This window comes from Elgaria multicarinata, chromosome 13 (genome assembly GCF_023053635.1).
Source record: "Elgaria multicarinata webbii isolate HBS135686 ecotype San Diego chromosome 13, rElgMul1.1.pri, whole genome shotgun sequence".
Taxonomy (NCBI): Eukaryota; Metazoa; Chordata; class Lepidosauria; order Squamata; family Anguidae; genus Elgaria; species Elgaria multicarinata.
Genome location: NC_086183.1, coordinates 3925975 through 3942383, shown reverse-complemented (window position 1 = coordinate 3942383; position 16409 = coordinate 3925975). Strand labels below are relative to the sequence as shown.

General features: G+C 49.7%; 1 protein-coding gene across 1 annotated transcript in view; it reads right to left on the bottom strand.

The window, feature by feature from the left end:
- RIMS3 (regulating synaptic membrane exocytosis 3) overlaps positions 1 to 15547 on the bottom strand; it is a 70709-nt gene extending 55162 nt beyond the window's left edge. The window contains exon 1 of the mRNA XM_063140512.1: positions 15507 to 15547. The gene's annotated coding sequence lies outside the window, so the exon portion shown is untranslated. The remainder of the gene's footprint in view (positions 1 to 15506) is intronic.
- Positions 15548 to 16409: the final 862 nt, after the last annotated feature.

The window sequence follows — 16409 nt, the reverse complement described above, 5'->3', positions numbered from 1 at the left end:
CAGCCGTGCATTCCTCCCAGGATACTACAAGTTGTTCGTGCAGGAATGCAGGAGTGATTTAGGGTGCAGTCCTATGCTGGGACTTCTTTGACTTTCTTCTGTCTAACCATGCATAGGACTGCACCCTTATATGAGGATATCTAGGGAAGAGAGTAGAGAGTACAGGCAGGGGGGAATTCGGTGGTGTAAATTTTGACTTCCTTTTGCATACCAAACTCTTATGTCCAAGAGGTTAATGCCACACACCCCAGCCTTGCCCACGGCTCCCATGTTTCCCCACCGCTTCTTCCATCTCTTTTTTTTACCATGGAAAATCCATTATGGCAACAAAAGAAGATGGAAGATTTGCACAACAGCTTCTGATCAGTAACACTACGAGCTCTCTCTGACTGTAAGAAACCCTGGAGAGCAACATCCCAAGGTGGGTATGAAGCAAAGTGGCCTCTTGGGGCAGCCAGAGGGAAAGTGTGTAACTAGTAAGTAAGATACTAGTAAACAGCTAGTATGTAAGATACTTGTAAGACATTTGTAACTAGTATGTAAGTCTGTACTGCCTTGATTTTACACCATCCTGTCTCAGCCTGGTGCCCTGTAGTTGTGTTGGACTACAACTCCCATGCTGGCCAGGGGATGCTGGGAGTTGTAGTCCAACACCTCCAGAGGGCATCAGGTTGGGGAAGGTCGGTTTACACCTTCAAGGCAGGAGAGACAATCCCACTGCTGCAATGATTTCTTCTAGGTTTTTTCTCAACTTCGTGGGGATGGGAAGAAGATGCGGATAAAGTCGCACTTCCAGGATTCAGTTCTTCCTTGCTGGCTCTGCCCCACATCACACACTCCCGAGTTCTGCAATGCAGCTTGAATAATCCCTCGGAGACTTTTGCTGTGTGTGTGTGTGTGTGTCTCTGAAAATCCTATCAATATTTCATAGTACGGTTCCCTCTAGGAGAAGGGTAGCTGTCCTGCTTTCTGGCTGACAACCGTTGCTCCATTTGATTATTGCAAGAAACTGAGGGTTCTGGTTTCTCTCCCTTAAACACACACACACACACACACACACACACACACACACACACACACACTGCAATAACAACAACACCTGACCTCTGCTCTGGCGTGGGTGGCAAATTACAAAGAGAAACCAGAGCGGAGATTCTTTGCTAGCGTTTTCTAGCACAAACCATTGAAGGCTGGTGGCTCCGATGTCAATGGCGCAGTGAATCCGCTCTGGGTTTCAGTCAAAACTCTAAAAGGGCTGTCCAGGGTGCTTCGCAGGGCCAGACTCTTGCTTTGCACTTTGATAGCTCTTTTAGAGTTTTGACTGATTCTGATTGAAACCCGGAATGGATTCATCGCCCCACTGACATCGGAGCTACCAGCCCTGACATGGAGCTATCATGTCTCTGGTTCCCGACTCTTGAAGGACATTATCAACAATATAAATGTGCCTCACTTTTATACCAGTTCAGCTGTCATGGCTTCCTCCCTCCATTCAAACCTCGTAACTGCGCTTTGGTGATGGGGATTCTCTGCAAGGCAGCACCACAGACAGAATCCCCAACACCTTGCTGAAATACAGTCACCAGGTACTGTGTGTCATAAAGCCTCTGATCATAGAGGTCCCAAGCACTGCAAAGCAAAGCAGATTCTCAAAGAACTACATTTTCCAGCATGCCCTCTGGAGAGGAAATGACTCTTCAGTCACCATGAAGCATGTACAACTCACCTAATAGGGAGCATGTAAACCACAGAGGCTTTTAGCATCATGGCGCTGCTGTGAAGGTGGGAGCCGCACCTGGCATTATGGTTACTTCAAAGGATGGGAGCTCTGTCAAGGTGTGGGCCTGGAAATCCCACTTAGGTGAAGCAAAAAAGAACTGGGAGAAAAGAAGACCTTTGCATCAGGGTCCAGAAGAGAGAGAGGAGAGATGTCCCAGCTGTTCAGCTCATGCAGGAGAACCCCATGTTAAATGACGGGAGCAGGACGGTGCATCTCAGGCCTCAAGGGAAGGGGACAGCTGTATGCAATGTGAGGCCATCAACATCCCTGGTCACAGTGCCATCTCTCTAAGCCAGCCTTCCTCAACCTGGGGCGCTCCAGATGTGTTGGACTGCATCTCCCAGAATGCCCCAGCCTGGCTGGGGCATTCTGGGAGTTGTAGTCCAACACATCTGGAGTGCCCCAGGTTGAGGAAGGCTGCTCTAAGCAATGGTGTACTTACCTGCCTGCCTTTCTTCACCAACACCTCAAAGGTGACCTCTGGTTAGCAACTGGGTTCCTTGGAGGGCATCTCTGACACAGTCACAGTGGAGGGCCAAGGCCCCAAACTCCCTGACACCAACACCACTGGTGTGGACTCGAGCAGCTCTTGTTTGAAACAAAGGACCAGGACCAGGACCAGCGCCAAGGGTAAGCATGATTGGGCACCTGCTGAGGACCCCCAACCCAGTGCTGAGGGCCCACTACCAAGACCCACCCACCCCGGACTTCCTCCTCCACTTCGCCAATGCAACCTGCTTGTTCAGCTGCCTCTTGCTCTGGCTCAGACAATTGTGGTGGTGAGGAGGAGGAGGAGGAGGAGGAGGAGATGCCCCTGACTAGTTGCTTGTCAGCTCTCTGCCTGCCAAGAAAGCAAGCAGTAGCAATGAGGAGGAGGAGGAGGAGGAGGAGGAAGAAGAGCAGCTGGTGACATGGGCAGTGAGAAGGTGAGTTCACTGTGGGTGAGCTCATTGAGGGTATCTTGCCAAAGGAATCTCAAAAATGTGAAGCTGGAGCTGCAAAGGACACACCCGCTATGCCCACTTGCCCTGCAGCTGGCATTTGGATGAATCTGGCAAAAAAAAAAAAAAAAACCCAGAAGGCCGGATCTCGCCCAAAGGCCCCCAGTTGCTGCTGAGCGATACCTACTATGTGGCGACTTGCGGGTGCTTTGCTCTTACTTGTGAAGCCAAGGCTGATCCTTGAAAAGCAAAGTGCCTGAGTTTCACCAGGGCAATGCAAGCTCAGCAACAACAGAACTTAATCTTCCCTCCGGGAGAACTCCAAAAGGGATGGCAACGAGCCCTGGAGGAGAAGAGAAGCGAGAGGGGAGGGGAGGGGAGTGGGTGCATTCCACTCCTGGGTCGGCGGGAGGGGGGGAATGTCTGCATTCTAAAAGTGGCAAGAGTTGAGGGTAAGCGGGATGAGAGAGTCAGCTAATCAGGCAGAAGTTCAGAAATCCACCTCTACCAGCCTCCCCTGGATGTCTTAGACTACAATTTCCATAATCTCCTGGCAGCACAGCATTGGCTATGCTGGCTGAGATTGATGGGACATGGAGTCTAACACATCTGGAGGACACCAGGCCATGCAAAACAGGGGGACCTGTAACGTCCCCCCTCCAAATTCCTGGTCTTCTGTTCCCCCTGCCAGCATTCTGGGCCCCCTAAGCATGCTCAGTTCTGATTGGGTGGATTTTGGTTTCCCCTCCCCTTGTAGGGTTTGTTGCTGCTAAGATTTTTTTTTGTACTTCTGCAAACTTTGGGGTTTCTCTCAGTCAGCTGATACCTCCCTCTTGCGCATGGATGGGGCCCGTTTTTGCTACACAAGGGCTCTGAGAATTGAGTTCGCTATTAGTTTATCTGATATCAAGAGTGGTCAATCCTATCCGGACAGATCTAGCCTGCCCTTAGTTACCCATGCTCCAGTGGCCTCCCATTAATATGCTCTATGTGGGACAGCCACTGATGATAGTTCAGAAACTGCTGCTTGTGCAAAATGTGTCTGCTAGTTTACTACCTGGGAGTGGGGTGTTGGGATCATATTACCCCTGCCTGCGCTCTGCCAACTGCATGGCTCTCAGTCCATTTCTGGGCAGAATTCAAAAGCTTTTACTAGCTTTGACTGTAAAAGCCCTTCATGGCTTAGACCAAGGGACTTGATGGACCACCACGGCCTTCTCAGGAGTGGCACCCCGAGGTGGAATGCCGTCCCCGGAGAGGTTCGCCTAGCGCCTACCTCATTGTTCTTTTGGTGCCAACAAAAGACCTTTATTTTTCAAGCTTTTAAAACACTGTCAACTGTTTTATACTGTTCTGATGTTTTTGTGGCTTTTTAGTTTTTTGTGTGTGTTTTGTATTTACATTGAAGATTTATTTATTTATTTTTGTAAACCACGGCTGGTGGTGTCGTGGTAAATTTTGGTTTGCAGGTGCTCATTATGACAGTCCCACCACCACCTTGTTCCAAAGGAGAATAAAGATTCAGGCAGCTATGCTGAGCCGTATCAACAAAGCGGTTCTACTACTTTTCACCTCCACTGGGAGCAGGATTTCTGCAAAGCTAATGGGTCTTAATTGTCCATTCTAGACCAGGCCTCCCCAAAATGCATTGTGTTACAACAGGGAACAATATATTGTAGATCTTGTCCATCCCTCCCCCTACCTGCCCCAGCTACTGTGAGTATTGCAACTAAGCTCATAGAGAACAAATAAGTCTGAGAGGGTGGGTGGGGGGTGGATGATGATGTCAGAGACCCTGCTAATAAAAAAGTGTCAGCCCTTTGTTTCCATGAGCCCTGCTTTCACTACACCCCTGAAACAACTGTGGAAATATCTTTGAAAGGTGGTATAAAAAACCCTTAGATAGACAGACAGACAGATAGATACGGACCCACTTTCAAGGCATTCAAGGCATTTGTTCCAGGGTGGAGAATATGTGTTGAAACTCCGAAACACATCCATTGCACTTTGGACAGAACATGTGTCCCCTTCAACCAAGCCTCTGCCCCCTTCCTTCAGCCTGGCACACAGATGCAGACTGTGAAATCAGGCCGTGTAAATGCCCAGAGTTCATCCCAGGCTCCACTACGGATTCTTTCCGGACATCTGGCACAATGATCTGATAGGCTCAGATAATTTCCAGTCTAGAACCGGAAAGTCTGCCCATTTCTAAACCGGATCTGCCAACCTTGCCTGTGTTCTGATCTGGTTTGGACCCTCCTCACACCTTCCTTAGCAATTTCCAATTAAGTAATTCACTTCTAGCACTGTTGCTTTTACTTCCCTTTAGCCCTTTGTCATTACTATCATCTTTATTATTTTGCTATGGCATGATCGGCTGCTATCGCCTTTCAAAGTAACAAAGAAACAAGGGCTACAATCCATTTGCCATAATTTCAATCTTACAAAATCCTACCATGTTCTCCAATCTAGATCCTGTTCAAGATCTCCCCCTGGAGAAGTTTTGGAGCATCCAACACCTTATAAAGGAAGAAGAGGGAATTTTGGCAGGGGGAAGAAGAAGAAGAAGAAGAAGAAGAAGAAGAAGAAGAAGAAGAAGAAGAAGAAGAAGAAGAAGAAGAAGAAGAAGAAGAAGAAGAAGAAGAAACAGTAGTCCATCAAGGGAAGTTTGGGCAGGGTGCCCATTTCTTAAAAGAGGTCCTGGGGCTTAGACCCCATGTGAGAGCCCTGATGACCCAGATGGAAGAGGAAGGCCCAATCCTTAGCAATGCCAGTTTAAAGGGACTTGGGTATCAGGATGGGAGCTCTCTACCTTGTGATCTTGGAGAATTACAGACAGACAGAGTAGAGGAGCTTTCCCAAACTGGCTGCCTACTAGATCTGGTGGGCTACGATCCCCATCATCCCCAGCCAACCTGGTTGATGTGATGGGAACTGTAGTTTACCATATCTGGAGGTGCCAAGCTGGGGGAGGGCTGGAGTAGGCAATACTGGAGCCATGGACTGATTCAAATGTCTGCAATACCCATCAGCAGGAATTGCCATAACCTGGTTACTGTCAGTCATGCTCTGGGGATGTTCAAAATGGACTACTGCAATGGGTTGTTTGTGGGTCTGCCTTTGAAGATTTTATGGAAACTTCAGTTAAGGCAAAATGCAGGCTGCTGACTGCCATGGCTTGTATTTAGATGGTTTTAAAACAGCTTCTCATGCATTTTGGGGCCCAGATGCAACCTTAGCATAAAACTCTTTGCAACTTGGGACCCAGGTGTCAAAAGGACCACGCACTGCTATTTGCCCCTCCCCAAAATACTCTCTAGCAAGGTTGGGATTTTCAGGGGGGAGGCACAGGGCCCCAATCCACAATGGGACACCTCCTGGATTGGGGCCCCTAAAACAGTTTCCCCTCCTCTCCCCTTCAAAATAAAAGTGGTCTAGTTAAATGAATTTTTATTGTTATTTTTGCAAAAAAAATACGAATGATTTAATGCGTCCTTTGGTCCTGGTTTTTAGGGCTGAGGTGAAAGCAGTTTCATTTGTCCAGGCCTTTAAGTTAGGATATCACTATGTTACTTTATCTACCTCCTGCTGCTTTTAAAACTGTTCCAACCTTCCTGCTGCTTCTCGGGTTGTTGGATGTCATTTAACTGCTGGGATTTTGCCCTTGTCTTAGTGCCATTGTGCAGATAATGTTAACATTGTCTTTGTTGCCGTTCCATCGCCACCTGTCTGGGGCTGCTTCCAGACGAAGAGCTCCTCACACCACCAGACAGTCCAAAGACGCTGTGCATTTGGATGGCCGCATTCTCACTCACCACCCTTAGTGGGGCTTTTGTGGAGAGAAAAAGGTGGGAATCGTGGTGGGGAAACTTGGAAGGGTTACAAATGGAAGACAACCAGATCTGGAGACACACTGGTAAAATTCTGTGAACGAGGCAGGACAAGTGTGTGATAAAAAGCCACATCTGGAGCATCTTTACAATGAGGCAGGATAAATGCATTTTAAAAATTAATAGCTCAGTGGGAGAGTTCGGGTCTCCCTATCCACTTTCTGCACACCATGCGTAAGTTTGTACACCTCTATCATATCTCCCCTTACCCTTTTTTCCAAGCTAAACAGTCGCAGCTGTTGAAACTTTCCTCATAGGGGAGATGCTCCAGCCCCTGGAACATTTTAGTTGCCCCTTTCTGCCCTTTTTATAACACTACACTCTCTTTTTCTAGGTGCAATGATCAGAACTGTATACAGTACAAGTTGCCCACCCTGGCTTTAGATGCAAAGGTCCCATTCTCACCTCCGGCAGCTCATAAGATCATAAGGAGTGCCCTGATGCTGGATCAGACCGAGGGTCCATCTAGTCCAGCACTCTGTTCACGCAGTGGCCCACCAGCCATCAACCAGGGACCAACAAAGCAGGACATGGTGCAGCAGCCCCTCCCACCCATGTTCCCCAACAACTGGTGCACGCAGGCTTACTGTGGACAAGACTGGGCTAGAGAGATTAATGGTCTGGCAGCTTAAGGCAGCTTTGTCAGCAGTGCAGCAACATGATTTCAGCCCCTAGACTCTACATTCCTATGGAGGCCCCCATTCAGATGGCCATATTTCAGTTGTGAAGCATACGGCATTTCTCCGCACACCCTGCAAACATCATTCCACACTTGACAACTGCTTCTACATTCCTGATATGTTAGAGCACCCCACTACCACCAACGAAAGAAGGGGGGCACAACACCTCGTTTGCCAACCCTGAATACCATGATCAGGTGCAGTTTCACATCATAAACACATCAAAATCATTGCTCCCTCATGACTACAGCTGCCCTAAGACTTTATTTGGGAATGGGCACAATTTTGATATGGAAAACACTGTTATCTTTCAGGCGCCAGGTCAAGACTTTCCTCTTCTCCCAGGCATTTAACAGCAGTTAACAACGCTAAGTTTGTTTCTTAACGGACGCCAGAACTGTTGTTTTTAAATGGATACTGTTGTTTTTATACTGTTGTTTTTATGTTTTTGGTGGCTTTAAATTTTGTATATTTTTAATGTTTACTGTTTTTAACTTTTGTAAACCGCCCAGAGAGCTTCGGCTATGGGGTGGTATATAAATGTAATAAATAAATAAATATATTATAAAACTAAAATGAGCATCTGTAACCATTTACATGCCTGGTCAGCCACCCCAACTATGAAATGTTTGCTTTGTCTTAAAATGAGAGAGAGAGGGGATGCAGCACAGAGCGGCAACCAACCAAGTGGGTCTCAGGTGCTGATTGCAGGGTCGTTTTTCACTGTCCCCATCATCTGCTGCTCTCGGAGTGGTCTCTGGGGTGGAGGTGGGCTGCAGAGCCCTGGATTTTGGCCCCAAGACCCATCCATAGCCACACCACTGAGCTTCCCACATTCTGGGCCCACAAGAAGAGCTTTTTTCTATTTAGACCACTGCCCATAGGTTCTCTTATTCCATGGATGACAAGCTCCATAGGCTGAAATAACATGGAAGCTGCTGACCCCCCCCCCCCCCACACACCAGTCTCCTTTCAATTCTGGTCCCCCTACTGCAGCCTTTCCCCATAACCCTCCAGATGTGGTGGACTACAACACCCATCCATCACCAGCTGGGGATCATGTGAGTTGCAGTCCAGCACTTCAGTAGTGGCCCAGGTGGGCATAGGCTGCCATACCAACATGGGTGTTTTCACTCCAAAAATACGGAAAGAGGCACCAAATCGCCTGCCAAGGTCCGGGGATGCACGAGCCAGTGTCTCTCGAATAATACAAGGCCCCAGCACGGCGCTAATGAAATCAGCCACTCTAGACCCACGAGATGCACTCTCAGAGTGCCGGGTGATGTAATACAGCACTGGGCTAATTGCTTGTTTAGCACGGCCTTGACGGATCATGTTGAAATGCCTCCTTTTCTGAGAGTGGAAAACCAAGAAGCATCAACGCGTCCTTCCTGCCAAGTGTTTTTGACTAGAAGCCTGATCACCCTCAGCCAGAACGGCTAATGGGCAGAGATTATGGGAGTGGTAGCCCTAAATATCTGGAGGTTGGGGAAAGGTTCTGGAGTAATAGTATGACTGATTCCAAAAGCAGACGTTCAGATTATGGAATCAAACCCACAGATTCCAAATCCTCCCTAAACCTGCCCCATCCCCAAACTCCTCCCGTTCACCTTCCAGTCATTAAAACCTGATCTCTTTAGTGATAGGTGGACCCACCCAAATCTGCACTAGCATTAATCTGGACTCATCGGATTAATTTCCCTGATGCCCTCAGGACATCTGAAAGACTGATGTCAATCCTCGAGTGAATCGGGCCCCAAGGCCCCGCCACAAGGCGACGGCAGCCGTTGCGCCTGTTTGACGTGATTAACCAAAGAATATACCACAGCGACGCTGAAGCAAGTCACAGCAACCCAGTCCCGGAACCCCGATTTCACTTCCAGAACTCTCCTCCAGAACTCTCCACCCCTGAGAATATGCAGGGTGCTTTTCTCTCATGATTGAACCACCACAGCCCATCCCCATGTATTTGGTATCAGAGAGGAGGGGGCTTCCAAAGCCTTTTTATAAAAAAAGGAATTAGCCCCTGGAAAGAGCCGCGTGTCCCAGGCACTGATTTGTCACGTGGCTGGCAGAAACCCAACAAGTCCTAGAGATGTGGCAAGGAGGGAGCTTCACCTGTTGGATTTCTGCCACTTGTGCCACCAGTCAAAGGCCTAAAAGCCTTGCCAGAGTGAAAAGGCGCCAGCAGAGAGCCCCAGCGGAGAGCCCCAGCAGAGAGCCCCAGCAGAGAGCCCCAGCAGAGCCTTCCTTCCAGCACTTCTCCTTGGCCCTGCAAACACCCCCACGCCTCAAACCATTATGGGGTTTACATTCCCAGCAACGGGGCAAACTGTTTCAGCTTGCCGCCAATTAGCGCTAGCCCCATTTCCCTGAAGGGGCTGCTGCTGTCTTGTTGAAGCTAATTGGAAGAGAGCTTCTGGCTGCTGAAGGGAGAAGGTTCACCCTTGACTGACTGAGCCATCATTGCAGGCTCCTTGTCCACCATTGCGTCCTGCCACAAGAGGGCTGCCTTCACGGCGCTGAATCGGCGCCACCTCCCCCCGAAACCCCCCAGTTTCGCTCACTCAGGGTGGCAACAGGTAATGCTCACACCAAGGAGGGAGTGGCGGGTTTCTGGTGCTCATCTGGGCCCTGGAGCTGCCCCTCCTCTTCCTGGCTTCTGGTGACCTATCATCTGTCACTTTCCACCAGGACACACGCACCCCGGATCGGCCCCGGAGCAAGGTCAGATGTGGAGAGCCAGGGTGACCTCGCTCCCGCCAAAAAGTCGGGGTGAGTCCCCGACTTTTCTATCGCGCAGCTTTGCAGAAAAGCCCCATGGTAGCTGCGAATTTGCAGCTGACACAACGCACGTCCACATGCAATGCAGGGCTTTGAGTGTGTATAGACCTGCCTTAAGGTTGTGACTTGCCTGAATTCCTACTCTGCAGTGGTCTACCCACAAGAATTGCACCTTATCCAGTGATTCATTTCTGAGAAGACACCCTGGTTCACACATAATGAAAACCCAGAGTACATATTGAGTATGGGTTGTTGTGGAATCATAGGTTGTCATTACATTTAAACTCTACAATACGATTTAACTATGGGCTGTTAACCACAAACAACTAGGGGTGTGCATGGACCCCCCGCTCCGCTTCACTTCCAGATCCGCGATTTTTGGATCGGGCCACTTCGCCCTGCCCTCGCTCCGCCCATTTCCGCTCCGATCCGCTCGGAGCTCCGGATCCGGATCGGAGCTCCATTTCCCCCCCCATAGGGTTGCATTGAAAGCTAAAAAAGTAAACAACTTTTTTTCTGTTCAAGTTAGAAACCTCACGTTTGGCACCATGACACCTCATGGACGTATACACACGCAAGCCAAGTTTCAAGCCAATCCCATCATCCCCTGATTTTTGGGGAATTTATGAAAATCGGGCACCCCATTCAGACCCCTTTCCATAGCTCCGTCAATTTGCACGTTAGAAACCTCAAACTCGCCACCATGACAGCTTATCCAGGTGTCCGCATGGACGCCCAGACTCAAGGCAGTCCCATCATCGCCTGATTTTTGGCGGGGCGCTAACCTCTAACGCACCACCCATAACCCTAAGTCACACCCCTTTCGATAGCTCCGTCAATTTGCACGTTAGAAACCTCAAACTCGGCACCATGATAGCTTATCCACGTGTCCACATGGACGCCAAGTTTCAAGGAAATCCCATCATCCCCTGATTTTTGGGGAATTTTTGAAAATCGGGCACCCCATTCACACCCCTTTCGATAGCTCTGTCAATTTGCACATTAGAAACCTCAAACTCGCCACCATGAAAGCTTATCCAGGGATACATATGCACGCCGAGACTCAAGGCAGTCCCATCATCACCTGATTTTTGGGGAATTTATGAAAATCCAACACCCATTCACACCCCTTTCCAATAGCTCCGTCAATTTGCACGTTAAAAAAAACCCTCAAACTCACCACCATGAGAGCTTATCCAGGGATACATACGCCGCACGCCAAGACTCAAGGCAGTCCCATCATCCCCTGTTTTTTGGCGGGGCTTAAACCGTTCAGATTAAGAAAGAGAAGTTTCCCAGAATCCCAAGTTACCCGTTTTGCCTATCCCCTCCTCCAACTTTGGGATCATGTGATCATGACCGAGAGTTGACTCTGCCCCTCAGCAATCGAAAAGGTAATCTTTTTCCCGCCTTTACCCTACTTTTTAAAAAATTCTAGCGCGCGACCTGCACCACGCAGAGAGGTGAGAGTAGTCTCAAAATGACCCCCATCCACGACTCTCTGAGCACAAGAATTTTCAGAACGATAGCTTCAAAAACAACCCAGTTATCTATGGGCGAAATGTTTTCAAGATGGCGATCGGAGCGCTCCGTGGAAAGAGAAGCGCTCCGAAAATGGTCGCTTCTCTTCGCCTTGCTTCTAGGGGTCCGCGGTCCGCTTCTACTCCGCCTCTGGGCAAGGCGGAGCAGGCCAATTCGCTCCTGCTTTTGTGCTTCTAATCGGAGCGGAGCACATGCCTACAAACAACACAGGAAGAGAATCCATGGTTTGTTGTTGGGTTGTGAACTCTGGGCTTTTTGTGCTTAACAATCCATAGTTAAACCATAGTGCAGCGGTCACATGTCATGATAACCCATAATTTAACATCAGCTCACGATTCAACCTGTTCTCTGGGTTTTCATTACATGCAATCTAGGTCATCTGGAGCCCAGGCTCATTTGGAAAAAAAAGTGGGTTTGGAAGAAAACTGGGTTCCTATTCTTGCTTCCTGATTTGCACGAACTGGTTGTGGCTACTTGGTAGTGTGGAATAAGCAGGATTTTCATTCATGTATAACATGTTCCAAAGCTAAATTGTAGCACTGGAGCAAGAGTGGGGGGAATACCAGGCCGCAGAGCATTGCCAACAGTTTTTCAGTAGGGCTTCTGTGCCATTAACACTGATGAGGAGAAATTGAGCAAGTGAAGGGTTCAACCCACCCACCCGCTGTGCATTATAGGAAAAGCTGCAGAGAACAAAAGATCTAACCAAAGTTAGGACCTAAAGGCCCATTGATTTCTACAAGTTAAATACATGCATAAATCTCTCTGGCTGAAATCACTGGGGTTTAGAAGCGCTTGACTTTGGCTGGATTGTGCCCAAAGGTACTATCTAATCATGGCTGCAAACCTTAAGCACACTTACTAGGAAGTAATTCCCATGGAACTGAATGGAGTTTACCTGTAAATAAACATGTTTAGGACCAGACTTGCAGGCCTATGCACACTTGCATAGAAAACAGTGAATATTACCTCCATACACAGGATCTGGCGGCAAGTCCAGTGATGGGACAGAGGAGACCATGCTTGGCCTGTGCTCTTCACACCTTCAGCAACAGCTTGATCCTCAGATATTAGCAGATGATAAGGGCATGGGAAGCACCACCTGCTAATTTCTGACACTGGGCTGCTTTTAAAGAGCTCAAGCCACTTATCTTTGGGTCCTAAGAACCTGATGGATTACACCAAAAGGTCAATTTAGTTCCAACACCCCCCACTCCACCTCACAGTGGCCAACCAAGCAGGACAGGAGGGCCACAGCCCTCTGCTCTGCTATTCCCTAGTAACTGATATTCAGAGGCATGTTCAGAGGAAATTGTGCAGCACCATCCTGACTAGTAGAAATTGATTGCCTCATCCGCCATGAATTTATCTAATCCCCTTGACTAGTTGGCAAGCCTTCCAGGAGAGATGGGACAAGATTTATCAGCGCCCCATAATGCTCTCACCCGGATTAAGGCAATCTTAGTCAATTAATCACATGAGTTTTAATTAACTAACTGGTTAATTCTGCATGTGAATTCTTGAGAAGGGGGAAACACCGTTTCTTTTGAGATGATCAGCCTTGAAGGACGCATTCTCCACTGTACGAGACGGGAGGAATAATGCCTTGTCTAACGCGGTGTTGGGCACTGGGGATTCTTGTATGAGAAGGTAATTAGCTTTTAAAAACAGCAACCCCTTTCTGCCTGGTTAATTGATCACTAGGCTTTAAGTCAATGAATTTCACTGATTATTCAGCTTGATGGGAGTTGTAGGCCAAAGCATCTGGACGACTCCGCGCTGCCCAGCCCTGCATAGGGGATGGTAACCTACAATGGCACCTAGGAGAACATCCTTTCCTTTCCCAAATGTGATAGAAGTTAATAAGTCATATTTGTCAAATTCAGCAGCCCAACTGTTGAACTGCCCCAAGAGAAAAGTTCACTCCTCTCTTTTGTCTACATTGCCCTCCTGATTCACCACCTAAAAGTTTATCAGGACTATGGTCGCAATCCAATGTCACACCCTTACCTTGGAGTGAATGTCATTAAACACACTTACTTCCAAATATGCCTAGCCAAGATCAGTTTGCGTGTCCCTCTGAAAGCATCGAGTGCTTTTTGTCTTAACTGGTTTCATTGGTTTTAGTGGGACGTAGGGTCACTCTCCGCATGGTGAAGGTATGAAGCTCTGGTTTGGAACTCCTAACGCCTCCCCACCCCCCACCAGTCCCCTAGCAAGCAAGTGCAGAGGGGTCAAGTGCATCTCCCCCCCCCCACTTTTCTGAGAAAGGAAAACAACAACATTGGAACCTCCAAGCACAGAATTCTGCATTAGGGCCCTTAGTTACAATGGGCTTAGCTGGTCTCGGGCCAGGGTTGCCAAATGACCAGAAAAGAGGACGGTCCTGCTCTTCTGCCTTTAACAACAGCTGCAGCAAACTTAGCAGGATGGAGGTCAGGTCTATTTGTTTTATTTGTTTATTTATTATTTTGTTCAAGACATTTTTATCCTCCCCCCTTTTAAAAACGGGGGTGGAATCCCCACAACATTAAAACACCACTGCAAAAATATGGCAAGAATTAGAACACCAAGTTTTGTGAAAACAGGGCTTTAACATCTGTACCTGCCTAGCTATATAAAGCTGGAATGAATTTTATCCATAACAAGGCACTGAATTTAAAAACAACAACAATAACAACAACAACAACAACAACAACAACAACACATTTTTAACACCCACCTAAACATTTTCACCTACAGATCAAGCTGCCACCAAAAGCAATGAGCAGTAAAAACAAATGGATAATCCTTACTGGCGTTATTGAAATTATCGTAAGAAGATAAACACAAGATTATATGGAAGTTTTCAGGTATTGAATTGCAGCAGGATCAAGTGCAATCCAGTCCTAAGCCTGTTTACTCAGAAATAACTCTGGCTGAGCTTACTCACAAGTAAATCTACATAGACTCTTTGCCTTAATCTTTGAGATGAATGTTTTATTCAAAACTGCTTGGAGACTCAGTGAGAAAAGCAAGCTGATAACATTCTAAACATTAAACATTGGGATTGCATATTCTTGGCAGGGGAGAACCCCTTAGAGGCGAAAACTTACACCCTCGTCAATATCTTCTTTCCAGAGGAGGCCACGTCCAGCGAGGATTGCCGCCTCTTGTTTTGTTTTGTAACCTCCGCTGCTTCTGTGCCTTGAGTAGCCCCACGCCCCACGCAACTGAAGCTCATTTCTAGTCGTGGGGCTTAAGTGATGGGGAAAGCGGTACCTACCTGGTACGTTCGTGGCGGCCAGCCTGCTCCTAAAGGCACAAGTGCAGCAGGGCCACTAAGAAGAAGCGGAGGGTGGCAACCCTGCCTCCAGTGCCTCAGAGGGCCGGGGGATGGAGAAATGCGCTCCTCTTATGACATGACCGGGGTAGAACAGATCTACAAAAAGAGGCGAGCAGCTTTCCCCAATCCAGCTCCCTCCAGAGGGTCTGGGCTACACCTCCCATGGGAGCCAGGTTGGGGAAGGGGGCCCTAGACCAGGACCTGCAAGGCTGCGGGGGGTGGAGAGAGGTAACTATACAGCTGCCCCGGGGCTGCGCACGATGTGCCCCGTTCAGCCAGCTCTTCCAATACCCCTTCATGGACCTGGACACGGGCTGGCCCCTTGGAGCCCTGGAAGGGGGCCGCGGCCGCAAGGGTCCGACCGCCCAGGCTCCTGCAGGGCCCCTGGGCTCGGCGAACGGGTGCAGCGCCAAAGCGCGGCTCGTCGTCGTTCTCGGGGCGCCCTGCCTGGACAGCAGACGTGCCTCGCAAGGCGGGCGCCTCCTCCGCCTCGCTCGCCGGACCGGGGGGTGGGGGACTGGGGGGCCGGGGGGCCCTCCCTCCCTCCCTCCCTCACTCACTCACCTCTCCGGTCCGCCCTCCTGCTGCCCCCGGCGGAGGGCTGCTCCCCCCGGCCGCCTGCATGCATCCGCCGGGCTCTCGCCGCCTTCCCCGCTCGTGCTGCCGGGAGCAAGCGAGGCTGCTGCCGGCTGATGGATGGGGACGCCGCTGACGCCGGGCTCCGGGACGGCAGCGGCGGCAGCAGCAGGCGGGCGGGCACGGGCGGGCAGCAGCTGGCGCTCGGCGGCAGCGCCCTTCGGGAAGGCGCAGCTGGGGCGGCGGCCAGGGGGAGCCGGCCGGGGCGGCAGGGGGCGCTCCGGGTTGGGCCGCGCAGATGCAGCGGCGGCGGCGGCGGCTCCGAAGGCGCTGCTGCTGCTCCCCCCTCCCTCGCTCCCCCCCGCGCGCGCGCGCGCGCAGCTGTGCTCCCCCTCCCCGCTCGCCCCTCCCGGTGGCACCTCTCCCCATCCAGGTCCTCGGCAGTTCAGGCTGGCGGCTCCGACTTCGGCGGGGCTGGGCATCATTCTGGGTTTCAGGCAGAACTCTCAAGGAGGTGTCCAACGTGCGGAACTCTGGGTGCGGTTTTTTTTTTTTTTTTTTTAGGGTACAGGTTCAGTACCTTGGAAAGCTCTTTTTATCGTTCCAGAGGGTTCGGACCAAACCCAGAATGGATTCACAGCCCCACCGAAATTGGACCCACCAGCCTCCACTGGTCGACGGCAATCATGACCAAGGACCGACGCTACTTCCTTTGAGCACCGGATTGAAGCACTTAGCTGGCATTTCTTCACTACAGCCTGGCACTCTCCAGATGTGTTGGGCTACAACTGGGACTTGTAGTCCAACACATCTGGAGGGCGCTGGGTTGAAGAAGGCTGGTTTTACTGGCTCTTAATTGACGGAGAAAAAGACCATATTCTGTTGTGAACC